At 42.3% G+C, this 16,143-nt stretch overlaps 2 pseudogenes; one reads left to right on the top strand and one right to left on the bottom strand.

Annotated features, from left to right (window-relative positions):
* Positions 1-1,027: 1,027 nt before the first annotated feature.
* Positions 1,028-2,263, top strand: LOC100998345 (annotated as a pseudogene).
* A 4,229-nt stretch (positions 2,264-6,492) lies between these two features.
* LOC101025572 lies at positions 6,493-12,420 on the bottom strand (annotated as a pseudogene).
* Positions 12,421-16,143: the final 3,723 nt, after the last annotated feature.

The raw sequence follows: 16,143 nt of genomic DNA, 5'->3' as shown, positions 1-16,143 counted from the left end.
ATTGCCCAAAGCAATGTACAGATTCAATGCTATTCCTATCAAATTACCAACGACATATTTCACAGAATTAGAAAAAACTATTCTAAAATTCATATGGAATCAAAAAAGAGCCTAAATAGCCAAGGCAATCCTAAGCAAAAAGATTAAAGCTGGAGGCATCATACTACTTGACTTCAAACTATATGACAAGGCTACAGTAACCAAAACAGCATGACACAGGTAGAAAAAGAGATATACAGACCAATAGAAGAGGTTACAGAACTCAGAAATAAAGTCGTACACTGCAACCAACTGATCTGTGACAAAGCTGACAACGGTGCTGGAACAACTGGCTAGCCATATGCAGAAGAATGAAACTTGCTTTTTTTTTTTTTTCTGAGATGGAGTCTCACTCCATCACCCAGGCTAGGCTAGAGTGCGGTGGCAATCTGTTCACTGCAAGCTCCTCCTCCCGGGTTCACACCACTCTCCCACCTCAGCCTCCCAAGTAGCTGGGACTACACAGGCGCCCGCCACCACACCCAGCTAATTTTTTATGTTTTTGTATTTTTAGTAGAGATGGGGTTTCACCGTGTTAGCCAGGATGGTCTTGATCTCCTGACCTTGTGATCTGCCCACCTCAGCCTCCCAAAGTGCTGGGATTACAGGCATGAGCCACCATGCCCTGCCCAAGCCACCTGGCCTTCCTTTCACCATATACAAAAATCAACTGAAGATGGATTAAAGACTTAAATGTAAAACCTAAAGCTATAAAAACCCTAGAAGAAATGTAGGAAATACCATTCTGGACATAGACCCTAGCAAAGATTTCATGATGAAGACTCCAAAAGCAATTGCAACAAAAACAAAAATTGACAAATGAGACCTAAAGAGCTTCTGCACAGCAAATAAAACTATCAACAAAGTAAACAGACAACTGATAGGAGAGAATATTTGCAAACTACGCCTCTGACAAAGGTCTAATATTCAGAATCTATAAGCAACTTAGACAAATCTACAAGCCAAGAACGATTACATTAACCTCTGAGACAGCATCTGCCCCATAAGCAGAGTTTTGCCCTCGCCACTCCGCCATGGGTCCACACCCACTGCCAGCTCACCGGAGATAATGATATCGCTGTGCTCGTCATGGACAATGGCTCTGGCATATGCAAGGCCAGCTTAGCAGGCAGCGATGCCCCTCCATCGTGAGGCACCCATGGCACAAGGGTGTGATGATGGGCATGGGTCAGAAGAAGTCCTGTGTGGGCAATGAGGCCCAGAGCAAGAGAAGCATCCTGACCCTGAAATACCCCACCGAGCATGGCACGGTTACCAATGGAGAAGATCTGGCACCATACCTTCTTCAATGAGCTGCATGTGGCTCCTCAGGAGCACCCTGTGCTGACTGGGCCCCCCCCGAACCCCAAGACCAACCATGAGATGACCCAGATCATGTTTGACACCTTCTATACCCCAGCCATGTATGTGGCCATTCAGGCTGTGCTTTCCCTGTAAGCCTCTGACTGTACCACTGGCATCATGATGGACTCTGGCAGGGTCACCCACACTGTGCTCATCTGCAAGGGGCACGCCCTCCCCAGTGCCATCCTGCATCTGGACCCGACTGACTACCTCATGAAGAGCCCCAGGGAGTATAGCTACAGCTGTACCACCACCGTGGAGCAAGAGAGCATGAGATATCAAGGAGAAGCTGTGCTACCTCACCCTGGACTTCCAGCAAGAGATGGTCACTGTGGCCTCCAGCTCCTCCCTGGAGAAGAGCTGCAAGCTGCCTGAAGGCCAGGTCAGCACCATCAGCAACGAGCAGGTCCTCTGCCTCGAAGCTCTCTTCCAGCTTTCTTTCCTGGACATGAAACCCTGTGGCATCCACGAAACTACCTTCAACTCCATCATGAAGTGTGACGTGGACATCTGCAAAGACCTGTACGCCAACGCAGTACTGTCCAGTAGCACCACTGTGTACCCTGGCATCCCCCACAGGATGCAGAAGATCACCACCCTGGCTTCCAGCACAATGCAGATAAAGATCATAGGTCCTCCTGAGTGCAAATACTCTGTATGGGTCCCGTGGCTCCATCCTGGCCTGGCTGCCAGCCTTCCAGCAGATGTGGATCAGCAAGCAGGAGTACCATAAGTCCCACCCCTCCATCGTCCACTGCAGATGCCTCTAGGCACTGTCACTTAGTTTCCTTAGTTTCGTTACACTCTTTCTTGACAAAAACCAAACCTGCGCAGAAAACAAGATGACACTGGCGTGCATTAGTTTGTTTTGTTTTTTGTTTGTTTTTGTTTTTGTCTTTGGTTTGACTCAGGATTTAAAAACTAGACCATGACAGTGTCAGCAATCGGCTGGAGCCAGCATCCCTCAAAGTTCTACAATGTGGCCGAAGACTTTGATTGTATATTGTTCTTTTTTTTAATAGTCATTCCAAATATTGTGAGATGCATTGTTACAGGAAGTCCCTTCCCTCCAAAAAGCCTCCATATTTCTCTCTAGGGAGAATGGTCCAATCCTCTTCCAAGTCCAGGAAGGTGACAGCATTGCTTTCATGTATATTATGTAATGCACAATTTCTTAAATCTTTGCCTTAGTACTTTTTAATTTTGTTTTATTTTGAATGATTGGCATTGTGACCCCTGTTTTCTGTCTCCCAACTTGAGATGTATGAAGGCTTTTGGTCTCCCTGGGAGTGGGTGGAGGGTTGAGGCAGCCTAGGCTTCCCTGTACACTAACTTGATACCAGTGTAATAAAAGTACACACCTTAAAAAAAAAGACCACTTTTAAAAAATGGGTAAAGGATATAAATGGAAATTTCTCAAAAGAAGACTTATACAATGTCAATAATAAACATATGAAAAAAATGTTCAACATCAATAATCACTAGAGAAACAAAAAAAAAAAACACAGTAAGATACCATCTCACACCAGTCAGAATGGCTATTATTAAGAAGTCAAAAACAACAGACGCTGGCAAAGTTGTGGAGAAAAGGGAACACATATACTGCTGATGGGAATGTGAACAAGTTCAACCACCGTGGAAAGCAGTTTGGAGATTTCTCAAAGAACATAAAACAGAATTACCATTTGTCCCAGCAATCCCATTACTGGATATACACCCAAGGGAATGTAAATCATTCTATCAAAAGGCATGCACATGTATGTTTATCAAAGCAATATTCACAATAGCAAAGACACAAAATCAACCTAGATGCCCATCAGCAGTGAACTGGTGAGGAAATGTGGTATATATATACCATGGGATACTACACAGCTATAAAAAAAGAATGAAGTCATGTCCTTTACAGCAATGTGGATGGAACATGACGCCATTATCCTAATTGAAGCAATGCAGAAACAGAAAATCCAAATATCACATGTTCTCACTTATAAGTGGGAGCTAACCATTGAGTACATATGGACACAAAAAAGTAAACAATAGACACCAGGGCCTCCTTAAAGGCAGAGGGTGGGAGGACGGTGAGAACTGAAAAACCACCTATTGAGTACTATACTTCTTACCTGGATGATGAAATAATCTGTACACAAACTCTGATGACATGCAATTTATCCATATAACAAACCTGCATATGTACCCCCTTAACCTAAAATGAAAATTGATAGGAAACAAATTTAAATAATAATAATTAAACTAAATTAAAATATTATGAAATCAGATTTTCTCTTAAAAAAATATATGTATTCCAGCTGGTCGCAGTGGCTCAGCCTGTAATCCCAGCAGTTTGGGAGACTGAGGCAGGTGGATCACGAGGTCAGGAGATCAAGACCATCCTGGCTAACACGGTGAAACCCCATCTCTACTAAAAATACAAAAAATTAGCAGAGTATGGTGGCAGGCACCTGTAGTCCCAGCTACTCAGGAGGCTGAGGCAGGACAATGGCATGAACCCAGGAGGCAGAGCTTGCAGTGAGCCAAGATCAGGCCACTGCACTCCAGCCTGGGTGACAGGGTGAGATTCCATCTTGAAACAAACAAACAAACAAAAACAAACAAAAAAGTATGTATTCCTTAGCTACGTTCACTGAACAAGTGTAGAAACAATGACCAATGAAGCAACAATGAGCACTCCTAAAACCCAGACCATGGTCTCTAAATACCATTTCCCAATACTAAATACCTTAGAGAAATGGATGATATCTCTACTACAGCAGAAGATGTCTATGATAATCTTGATATATCTTATAATATTGAAAACATTAAGCTATTAAGTACAATTGAAATTTGTCAAAAGGACTCAGGAGCCAAACTGAAGAAGCCTCTACTCTTTAAAGATGGCATAAGTTGAGCATCAATAAAAATAACTAATGCAGTGGACTGAAACACTTAAAAACATTTTTAAAAGTTCATTGATCAGCCAGGCACAGTGGCTCATGCTTGTAATACCAGCACTTTGGGAGGCCAAGGAGGGGAGATCACTTGAACCAGGAGTTCCAGACCAGCCTGGCCAACATGGTGAAACCCTGTCTCTACCTTAAAAATACAAAAAATTAACCGGGTGTGGTGGTGTGCGCCTGTAGTCCCAGCTACTTGGGAGGTTGAGGTGGGAGAATTGCTTGAACCCGGGAGGTGGAGGTTGCAGTGAGCCAAGATCACACCACTGCACTTCAATCTGGGCAACAGAGCAAGACTCTGTCTCAAAAAAAAAAAAAAAAGTTCATTGATCACTCATGGAAGATGATACAGAATGAACTAATCACACTGAAAGCTGATGAATAAAGGAAAAGAATATTTTGTCTTTCCTATATGAAAGGTACTGCTGGATAACCAAAAGTTGTAAGGGGAAGTTTATCTTTATAGAAGAATTTCAACCAATAAATGAAACACTGATTTAAAAATAGAATATTAACATTTTGTAACCACTAATGATATAACGGATCTATTCTAAACAATGACCATCAACAGTTGTTCACAACACAAAAAGGAGAGACAATCTGACTTTCTGTGCTTCCTGATGAAAGTACCCAACACTTTCCATAAACTATTCCTATAAAAAAGCAAACCTGAACAAAACCAAGTTAAACCTTCAGCTCAAACTACCAATTTACAGGAAATTAGAGGGTCAAAAAAAAAACTACAGGGCAAACATTTCTTCAACAAATATATTTGGGATGAGGTGAATAAGAATGAGAATGATTAAAAAAATGTAAGACATATATCAACATTTGCCGTTTATGGACTTTGTGTGGATTCTGATTTAAATTGACAGTGAAATAAAAGGAAAAATTTGTGACAAGTTATAATATTTTCATAAATATTTTAAGAGTATTGTTTCAGAGACACATGCACAACTAAATACGCGTAAAATAGTATGGTGTTTAGAATTCACTTCCAAATAATCTAGTTTGGGACGTGGTGGAGTGGGTGGAAACATAAATGGAAAAAGATTCGCCATGCTAATTGTTGAAGCTAGGGATTCTCTCTATTTTTATATATATTATAAATTCTTCATATTAAAAAGTTTTTTAAAAAAGTTTAAATACCTGTCCTATTTCTGTTTGAACCGAGGGCATAGAGATGTCATTTACTAACTTTGTAATATTTTGAGAAGGACCAATTTGCGGGTGGGGAAGACATCTAGAAAAAGGAAGATTAATAATTTAACTTTCAGTTCTGAACATAATTTGATGTATCTGAGAGACATCCAAGTGAAGATACTAGTAGTCAGATATATACAGTCTGAACCTCAGCAGAGAGACCTCAACTGGAGATATAAATTTAGGATTTGTCAACATGTGGATTGGAATTGATACATTACATAGAGAATGAATATGCTACAGAATAAAAACAATTAAAAATACCAGTTGGGCGCAGTGGCTCACACCTGTAATCCCAGCCCTTTGGGAGGCCTGGGTGGGTGGATCATCTGAGGTCAGAAGTTCAAGACCAGCCTGGCCAACATGGTGAAACCCCATCTCCACTAAAAATACAAAAATTAAACGGGCATGGTGGCAGGCGCCTGTAATCCCAGCTACTCCAGGGGCTGAGGCAGGAGAATTGCTCGAAACCAGGAGGTGGAGATTGTAGTTAGCCAAGGTCACGCCACTGTACTCCAGACTGGGGGACAGAGTGAGACTCCATCTCAAAAACCAAATAAACAACCCAAATGCAGTGTTCTAAGGTCTTTTTTTTTTTTTTTTTTAAATGGAGTCTCATCCTGTCGCCCAGGGTGGAGTGCAGTGGTGCAATCTCAGCTCACTGCAACATTCGCCTCCCAGGTTCAAGTGATTCTCTCTGGTCTCAGCCTTCTGAGTAGCTGAGATTACAGGCATGCACCACCACGCCCAGCTAATTTTTGTATATTTTTAGTAGAGACGGGTTTCACCATGTTGACCAGGCTGGTCTTGAACTCCTGATCTCAAGTGATCCACATGTCTAGGCCTTCCAAAGTGCTGGGATTACAGGCGTTAGCTACTGCACCCAGCCTAAATTCTTTAAATGTATTTACTTAATCCTCACAATAACCCCATGAAATAGGAACTATTATTATTCTCTTTTATATTTTAGGAAGCTGAGGCAAACAGAGTTTAAGCCTTGCCTGTAGTGAGTTCAAGCCCTGTAACCAGGATTTGGATCCATGAAGTCTAGCTGTGTAAAAACAGAACAGCCCAGGACTGTTACCTAAATAGCTCTAATATCTAGAGGTAGAGATAGCTAATGGTAGTAAAGGAGAAGAGAGAAAAGGGCTCGGAAGAAGCAGCAGCCAAAGAGGTAAGAGAGAAACAGTTTAAACAAGTGTCAGCATAAGTCAAAAGAAGAGCACATTCAAGAAAGAGGGAGTAACCAATGGTATGAGGTCAAGGAAAATGCATACTAAAATTAATTCTATTACTGGTAGAAGACTCAGCTCATGACTCCTAGTTGTTTGTTTTTTATTGTTGTTGTTGTCTTCCTTCGGGATACTTTACTAGAATAACTTAAGGTGTGATTCTAACTTGATAAATAGAAAAGAAATGCTTTTGTAATAGCTTCTACTATAAACATATCTTGCCTTAAAATACATGAAATACACAAATCCAGACACTCAAAATATAATTTAGAGAGAATTTTCCTGTGGTAACAATAGAATTCCTTACTGAAATGATTCATCCTAGCATTCTCTTATATGGGGATTTCTCTTAATACATTTAAAATACAATTTAATTTTCAAATCTGTAGGACATAAAATTTTAAAGACACATTTGCTGTACACCTGTATGATTTTTACTGGTTGTAGTATTTGCTAAGATTAGGAAGAATTTAAATTTTCAGGAAGAATGACGCTTAAGAACTATTAAAGGAAAATGATTAGCTTTTCCTACCATTCAAAGATTATCTTCTTTAAATTTTCAAATCTTAGTTTCAGTTTCAGTGAATAAATTGTCAGCAGTTATGTTTTTGGGTTCTCACGCGGAATCTTTACATTCTCAAGAAATTTATTTGTGATAAGGATAATAGTAAAGAACTTCATTTTCATCTGCATATATGCAGTTCTTAAGAAATCTTCAAGCACCAAGTGCATCACACGTGGTGAAAAATAGATTAGAGATATTCCTCTCAAATAATATATTTGTAATTATCAATGTAATATTAGCTTATGTTTTAACTTTCATAAAAAAATATATATACCATATAAAGTATTTTTTTGGCTTGAATTTTTACAACCTTTACAACAATATTAGAAAATGGGAGACACTTTCCTATCTATGTTTGTTTGATTTAAAATGTTGGCTTAAAGATCAAGATGCAATTATTAGCACCTGTCTTTAATCTGAAATAATAGAGGAAAATGGTGGGATGCTCGACACGAACTGCATGATCTGAGGAAACCTATGAAAAAGCAATGTACTACTTTTCTTCCCTAGTAACTAGAGTAAAATGGAAATAATAGCTATGTTGGAGTTGCCAACTATCGGACTAGATCAGGGTCATCGCCTGGCACAGTGACTGTTATATACTAGGTTCAGAAGATCACTGTAGAACAGACAAATGAACATATAAATGAATAACAAATGACGCTTGTGTTTGCACCAGTAATGAGAAGAAGGAGGAAGTGTGTTAAATAATAATAGCCAATTTGTACTGCATGGCTATCACGTGTTCAGCACAGCAGATAATTATAAAAGCCAAGATTTACTAATGCTTACCATGTGTTCTACTACCTACCAAACCATCACTAATTGAAGCCTCAATAGGTAGCATTATTATCATTATCCCTCATCATTTCATCTTACAAATGAGTACTCTGAAGCAAAAGAGGTCAAGCAACTTCCCCAAATCACAAAGCTGGTAAATGATAGTTTTGGGCTTTGAACAGCTTATGTTCAAAGCCTGCTCTTTTAACTACCAGGCCACAGTATACATTCCATATGGTTAAAAACTATATGTTGTATTTGCTGAAATCCTTACAGTTCCACCGCAAATCCTACCAACAGCCTTATTTGCCACTTTAGGAAGATATTTGTCTTCCAGAATCACTGACTTTCAGAGCTAGGTAGCAGCCTAGAGATCAGTATAAAGTAGTGGCCAAGTACGTGGGCTTTGGCCTCAGGCAAGATGCACATCTGGCCTTACCCCTGTACCAAAAATTTATTTTTGTTTTTGTCATTGTTGTTTTAAGCCCACTACGTTATGTTGTAATTGGTGACGCACCATTAGATAACTAATACAATTACCCATAAATCGGCTGGCTTTCAGGAGAACACGTCTTGAAGCATAGTTGAACTTGAATCTTTTCTGGGTCCTCCTGCTGGGTCATGCTGGGGAGCCACTCCCGCTGCCTCAAGGCCTCTATGCCCTCCAGGTCGGGCTGGTGGCAGTGGCTGCGAAGGACCATGACCCGCTGGCCCCAGGTGATGGCGCAGCTGCGGCAGCCCAGCCAAGCCTGATCCTGGTACATCCAGTACACCTTCTTCCTGGCTGCCTTCTCCTTCCTGTAGAGGAAGGACTTGGGCACCAGGAACCTGCCCCCCAGGGAAGTCCTCAGAATTCCAGGGACCAGAAGGGTTCTGGGCAGTCCCACTGTGACAGGATGGAGAAGTGCTCCCGCTGCCGCAGGGCCCCCAGGCCACCCAGGTCCAGTGGGTGGCAGTGCCTGTGCATGACCATGACCCGCTGGCCCTGGGCGATGGCGCGGCTGCGGACAGCCCATGCGGGCCTGGTCCCAGCAGGTCCAATACATCTGCCTGTAGAAGAAGGACTCGTACACCAGGAAGCTGCCCCCCAGCGGGGACCGCAGGAACTCAGGGCTTCCGGGGTCTGCATCCATGGCCTGGTCCTCATCCAGGGATCCTTCCAGGGCTTGGGGATGGGTTGGCAGCTCCTGGTCTTCGACCTTCGCTCGCTTTCCAGGCTGGGGCCTGGTGAGAGTCAGGGGTCCGGGGCCTCTGCGGTAGAGAAGACTGTTCACGCCTAGTAGGAGCGTGTCCACTTGGCTCCCAGGGCCGTCCTGCATAGCCTGCTGAGTCTCCATGGCCTTCTGCTGCTGCCGGGCCTCCAGGTCCTCCACGTCAGGTGGGTAGCAGCAGCCACGCATCACAGTCACCCGCTGTCCCTGAGTGATGGCCCGGCTCAGGCAGCTGTGCAGCGCATGGTCCCGGCAGGTCCAATACACCTTCTCCCCCACGGCCTTCTCCTGCTTGCAGGGCAACGACTTGTGTACCAGGAAGCTGCCCCCGTAGCACCTCCTCAGGAACTCAAGGGGCCGGGCCTGTCCCAGCCCCAGGATCGAGCACTTCTTGGGCGTCAGGCTCAGCAGCGACAGGACTTGGGGTCCATCGCCCTCCTCTGGGCCGGCTTGCTCAGCACCAGCCCAGGGGTGGGCTCTGGCTCCGGCTCCTTGGGGCAGTGCCACAGGCCCACCCCCTGCAGCAGCTCCTGCACTCAGCCTCCAGGGCCCTCAGGATCCCAGGGATCTCCCAAGCCCTCTGGCAGGGCCAGGCTGGGCAGCTTCTCCCACTGGCGCCAGGCCTTCAGGCCTTGCTCATCATGGGGCCCGTGGCAGTGGCCCCGCAACACTGTGGCCCGCAGACCTCAGGTGATGGCCTGGCCCCGGCAGCCCAGCTCAGGGTGCTGGTGGCACTTCCAGTACACCTTGTCCCCCACAGCCTTCTCCTGCTTGTACAGGAAGGACTCCAGCACCAGGAGGCGACCCCCGAATGGTGTCCTCAGGAACTCCAGGGAATGCGGGTGCTGTGTCCAGCTTGCTGCTCTTCTGTTTAGGCATCTGGGGGGCTGGCTGGACCGCCCCTCCCTGCTCCTCAGCTGGCAGGATCTGCAAGGTGCTGGCGAAGGTGGCCGGGCCAGTCATCTCCAGCGACAGGATGCAGTGCACTTCCTGGGGCTTGAAGCCCACCCCATCCTCATCTCGGTTGGATGCTGTGAGCAGGACCAGTTTGGAGAACTTCCCGGGCTTCCTGAGCTGCCAGGACGATTTCAGTGCCTGGCTCGGAGGATGGCTCCTGGCCGGCCTTCCCACTGTCACTCTCCTGTTCACTGGGCTTGGTCAGAGGCATTCCAGGACCCAGGGCCTGTCCCTCAGGCCACGCTCAACCCCCGGCAAGGAACCTGGAGTCCAGCGGTTCCGTTCATGTGCCCGAGCTGTTGCTGTTGCTGCCTCGGCTGGTCGTGGTGGGGCTGCGGCGATGTCTGGAGAATCCTTAGATCACCGCGGGTTCCCTGGGTTCCAGCCTTCACAAGTGAGTGAGAGACGCCACCATCATCCCCCACACCTGGTCACGGCGCTGGCTTGCTGGGCAGGAGACCCGGGGGACAGTCCTGTAACTTATCTGGGCTGGTTTCACCACGGCAGCAGGGCCCTCACTCTCTGGCGACAGCGCTTCGGCGGGTCCCTCAGCCTCTGCTGCTGCAGCAGCAGCAGGCGTGGACTTCGAGGCTCAGGCCACCGCTGCCACCCCGACCCCGGCACCTGCTCTCCGTCCCGAACTGCCCCTTGGGAGCTAGCCCTGTCCAAAAATTTCTTAAAGGTCTGTTTATTATTATTTCACTTTGGAAAATGAGGCAAGTATAGTCAGAAGCAAGCAACTATGTACTGCTTACCAGGTATTGACTACATTAGTTCAAGTTCCCACCTACTGCTATTAAATTTTGTCTCAGCAAGACAAGGCAATCTAGTCATTAAGAAGCCGGTCCCTGCTTTTAATGAGTGGGCCTCAGTGTTAATAGTTTCTTACTTTTGATGTTTTAACTTCATGGGAAATGGAGCAGTAAGAAGCTGGCCCATTTTTCTGACAACAGAAGGGGAAATTCAAGACTGTAACAATATTGAACTCTAGTCAGCTTTTTTTTTTTTTTTTTTTGACAGAGTCGTGCTCTTTCGCCCAGTCTAGACTCTCAGGCTGGAGTCTAGTGGCACAATCATGGCTCACTGCAACCTCCACCTCCCAGGTTCAAGCAGTGCTCCTGCCTCAGCCTCCTGAGTAGCTGGGATTACAGGCACCCGCCACCACACCCAGCTAATTTTTGTATTTTTAGCAGAGATAGGTTTTTGCCATGTTGGCCAGGCTTAGTTCAGAGATTTTCAAAATGCAATTCAAATACTCCCGAGATCTCCAAGACCATTTCAAGAAGTCTGCAAGGCCAAAGCTGTTTTTATGATAAAACTAAGATGTGATTTTTCTTCTTCATTATGCTGTAATTGCCAGTGTTGCTAAGGCAATGGTAGGTAAACCTGTAGGTTCCTTAGAAAGAATCAAGGCTGTGATACCAAAGTACACTGGCAGTTAGCACAATCTTCACCACCACATGCTCACAATAAAAATAAAATGTCAGTTTCACTTAATAATGTCCTTTATAAAGCAATAAAAATGATTAACTTTATTAAATCTAAACCCTTGAGTATACACCTTATTAATATTCCATATTACAAAATGGGAAGTGCATATGAAGCATTTCTACCACATATTGAAATATGATAGTTGTCTCTAGGAAAAGAAACTCATGCAACTGAGTTACAAATGGAACCAGCATACATTTTCATACAACATCATTTTTACTTGAAAAAGAAGACTGACAGACAAATGAATTTTCAGATTATTTGGCAGATTTTAATTTTAATGGACAAAGTAAGCCTGTCACTTCAAGAAAAACAACAGATGGTATTTATTGCCTATGATCAAAATGTGAGCTAGAAAATTAAAATTTTAGAAACCTTGAATCTACTGCTATGAACTTGGTAGTTTTTCAATACTTACAAGCTTTCCTGATGAGATTAGTGGTGATATTAACAAAATAATTTTTGATATTGTAAAATGAAATGGGTCAAGATTCAGAAAATCTGAATAAGTCCGCGAACCAATATTTTTATCATTGAATAATGTTACAAAGTCATGCATGAGTAAAATACCCATTCTAAGTTCAAAACAAATAAGAGGATTTTAAACACAACTACATACATAAAATTTATTTATATAATTTAAGGTTCTACAGTGCAGTTAACCTTTAAGAAACTAGCTCTTGGGTGGGCATGGTGGCTCTCACCTATAATCCCAGCACTTTGGGAGGCTGAGGCGGGCAGATCACGAGGTCAGGAGTTCGAGACCAGCCTGGCCAACATGATGAAACCCTGTCTCTACAAAAAATACAAAAATCAGCTGGGCATGGTGGCAGGTGCCTGTAATCCCAGCCACTCGGTAGACTGAGGCAGGAAAATAGCTTGAACCCAGGAGGCAGAGGTGGCAGTGAGCCAAGATCGCTCCATTGCATTCCAGCCTGGACGACAGAGCGAGACAGGACAAGACAGGAAAGAAAAGGAATCTCTTGCACAGGTTTGATATAATGTTAAAAATGAGAAAACAGTAACAGACAGAACAAGTGAATAGCCCAATATCAGAAACAAATTGCTGAGGATCTGAGATGAGAAACTTGGCTCTTAAATCCCTACCTCCCAGGAAAAGTTTCTACTAATATCACAACTGTATTATTAGTATTTAGCCTTTTTAAGATTCTGAAGAACATAGCCCTTACTTGATCCCCAATCATCAGAACTTAAAATTTAGAAAGAATTGGTCTACAAAATAGTTTCCAACTTTTTAATGCTAAAACATTTTGAGGATGTCTACATGGAGTGTTTATATTGTAAGCATCCATTGACAAAATACTGTAAGAAATTATATTTAGTCTTTGGCAACATATGATGTACATTTTGATTCAGGTTATCCTTTCTTTTTTTGCTTGAGATGGAGTCTCACTCTGTCACCTAGGCTGCAGTACAGTGGCGTGATCTTGGCTCACTGAAACCTCCACCTCCCAAGTTCAAGCCATTCTCCTGCATCAGCCTCCCCAAGTAGCTGGGATTACAGGTGCCTGCCACCACGCCTGGCTCATTTTTATATTTTTAGTAGAGATAGGATTTCACCACGTTGGCCAGGCTGGTCAAGAACTCCTGACCTAAAAGATCCGCCTGCCTCGGCCTCCCAAAGTGCTGGGATTAGAGTGAGCCACCATGCCCAGCCCAAGTTATCCTTTTTAAGCATCCAAATCCCACAAATTGGAATTCAAAGGTCTCAATCTAAGTCTTTGAAAATGCTAATAACAGGGGTAACCCTCAGATTCAGACTAACACAGAAGGCAAAATTTGTCCCATCAGCTATGGAAAAATCTGAATTTATTTGTATTTTTATTGTAAATGTATGCAAAGAAGGGCCAATTTTCTCAATAAATCTGGTGCCTTTTCAACATTCTAGTAGATTGGGAGAATCTATTGTGGGAGAAATACAACTGTCTAGTCTCCTTTGTGAAAGTATTACTACTCTGGTTTTAACCAGTGATCATTCCTACCCAAAGATAAAATAGCACCATATTATTCCATTGCCAAACCCAACCTGGAATTGAAGCAGGGAGGAGATGCAAAGTAAAAATGGCTGCATGCAAATATAAGGTATTCTGTTTCTAGCCTTATTCTGCCTAAGACTTAGAATCAGAGAATTTCAGAATCAGCAGAAGTCTTACACATAATCTAGCCAATCATCCCTTTTTAAAGATAAGGAAACTGTGACCCAGAAAAATTAAGTGGCTTCCTCAAGTTTTTACAGTAAATTAATGCCAGAGATAAGACGACAACATGGGCTCTTGTCTATACCACAACTTGATCATCTAATTGCTTTTTTTTCTTGATCATCAGTTTTCTATCTCTAAACCTACACTGAAGTTTTCCTAACCACAACAAAAAGGAAACAGCATGCTAAAGAATTGGTTAAATCAAATCAAGGAATTCTATTTACTTTCAAAAAATAAAAGAAACTCTTGTTAAATGCTAAGAAGTTTATAATAGTATAGTCAGTTGACACAGGTTCTCAGGTTTCAATTACGGAAAAACATTTTGCCCAAGTCTGTAAATGCTATCCTAATTTATCAGATTACTTACTTAGAAAGTGTGCTTTTGAGCTGCTCTTCCAAAGAAGAACAAATGTACAGACTTCAATACTTAATAAAGTTGAAAGCTTCTCCCTGGGGTAACTGAAATTTTTATCAAAGGGGCGATAGACCTGGTTGCAGCTTAACAAAGAAGTACCATATAAAGCCAAGTGGAAAGCAGTTATACATCATTGGTGGTAAAGGGCCATTGAACATGGTCATATTAATTGGAATCTATTGCACAGGACATTCCACTACCTGCTGGGCAAATGACCCTGAAAGTTTTGAGTCTCTCTGGTGTATAAAAAAGTTCAGACGTAAAAATAATCATACAGATGGTGGATTCTCTATCCTTGAATGGACATAGCTACCCTGAGATCTGGGTGGCTGGAAATTTCTTTTTTAAATAATGCCCTTTGAGTGAGTCCCCATATATGCATCTTCTTTTACAACCATTTGAAAACTTGTCTTCTAATAATTTCACACAGAGCTTTCAGTGTAGCAACATTCAAAAGAACGAAACTAATGAAACACAGCAACTTTTACATTTTCACTTTTGTGCTTTGGGAAAATTCTGATTAAAAGGTATGCGACAGTTCAAATTGGAATTGCATCATTTCCTCCAAAATGAGTAACTTCTAATCAAATAGAAAAATTAGAGAAATTGATAGCCAAGGCAATATGGAACACATTTCAGATATATCAGGATGCAAGCCTTATGCACCTACAAATTTAAATTCTTTTATCCTTAGATGCTATATTGTTCCAGATTTTAGGTTATATGTAAAGAGTAATCACTATATTTGCCTTTTAGGCAGATGCTGTTCCAGACCTTCATCACAGCTACTTTATCTTATTCATTAAACTAAATATTAAAATAAACCCCCAGAAGATATTATAATGTCAATAAATAATAATCTTAAAATGCTAGAAACATTGTCAGGATATGCCAACTGATAAGATTAATCCATTTTTGACATAGCTACACAATAATACTGGAAGATTTGAACACCCCACTGATAGTATTAGATTATCAAGGCAGAAAACTAACAGAAAAATTCTGGACTTAAATTTGGCCCTTGGCCAATTGGTTCTAATAGACATCTACAGAATACTCCACCTAATAACCACAGGATATGTATCTTCTCATCTGCACATGGTACATACTCCAAAATCTACCACATTCTCAGCCATTAGGCAAGTCTCAACAAATTCAAAAAAAGTGAAATCATACCAAGCATATTGTCAGACCTTAGTGGAATGGAAATAGAAATCAAACCAAGAGGAACTCTCAAAACCACACAATGACATGGAAACTAAATAACTTGCTCCTGAATGGCTTCTTGGTAAACAGTAAAATTAATGCAGAAATCAAAACATTATTTGAAACAAATGATAATGGAGACACAGCATGACAAAATCTCTGGGATGCAACAACACAGTGTTAAGAGGGAAATTTATTGTACTAAATACTTACATCAAGAGGTTAGAAAGATCTCAGATTAACACTCTACCACTTACAGGGACTAGAAAAACAAGAACATACTAATTCCAAAGTAAGCAGAAGAAAAGAAATAATTAAAATCAGAGTAGAGCTAAATACAATTGAGACCCAAAATACATAGAAAGAATCAACAAAACAAAAAGTGGGTTCTTTGGTAGGATAAACAAGACCAATAGACTGCAAACTAGATTAACAAAGAAAAAAGTGAGAAAATTCAAATAAACACAATCAGAAATGACAAAGGTGGCATTATAACCGATTCAACA

Source organism: Papio anubis, chromosome 2 (genome assembly GCF_008728515.1).
Source record: "Papio anubis isolate 15944 chromosome 2, Panubis1.0, whole genome shotgun sequence".
NCBI lineage: Eukaryota > Metazoa > Chordata > Mammalia > Primates > Cercopithecidae > Papio > Papio anubis.
Note: the sequence above shows the minus strand (reverse complement) of the source record. Positions and strands in the feature narration are given on the sequence as shown.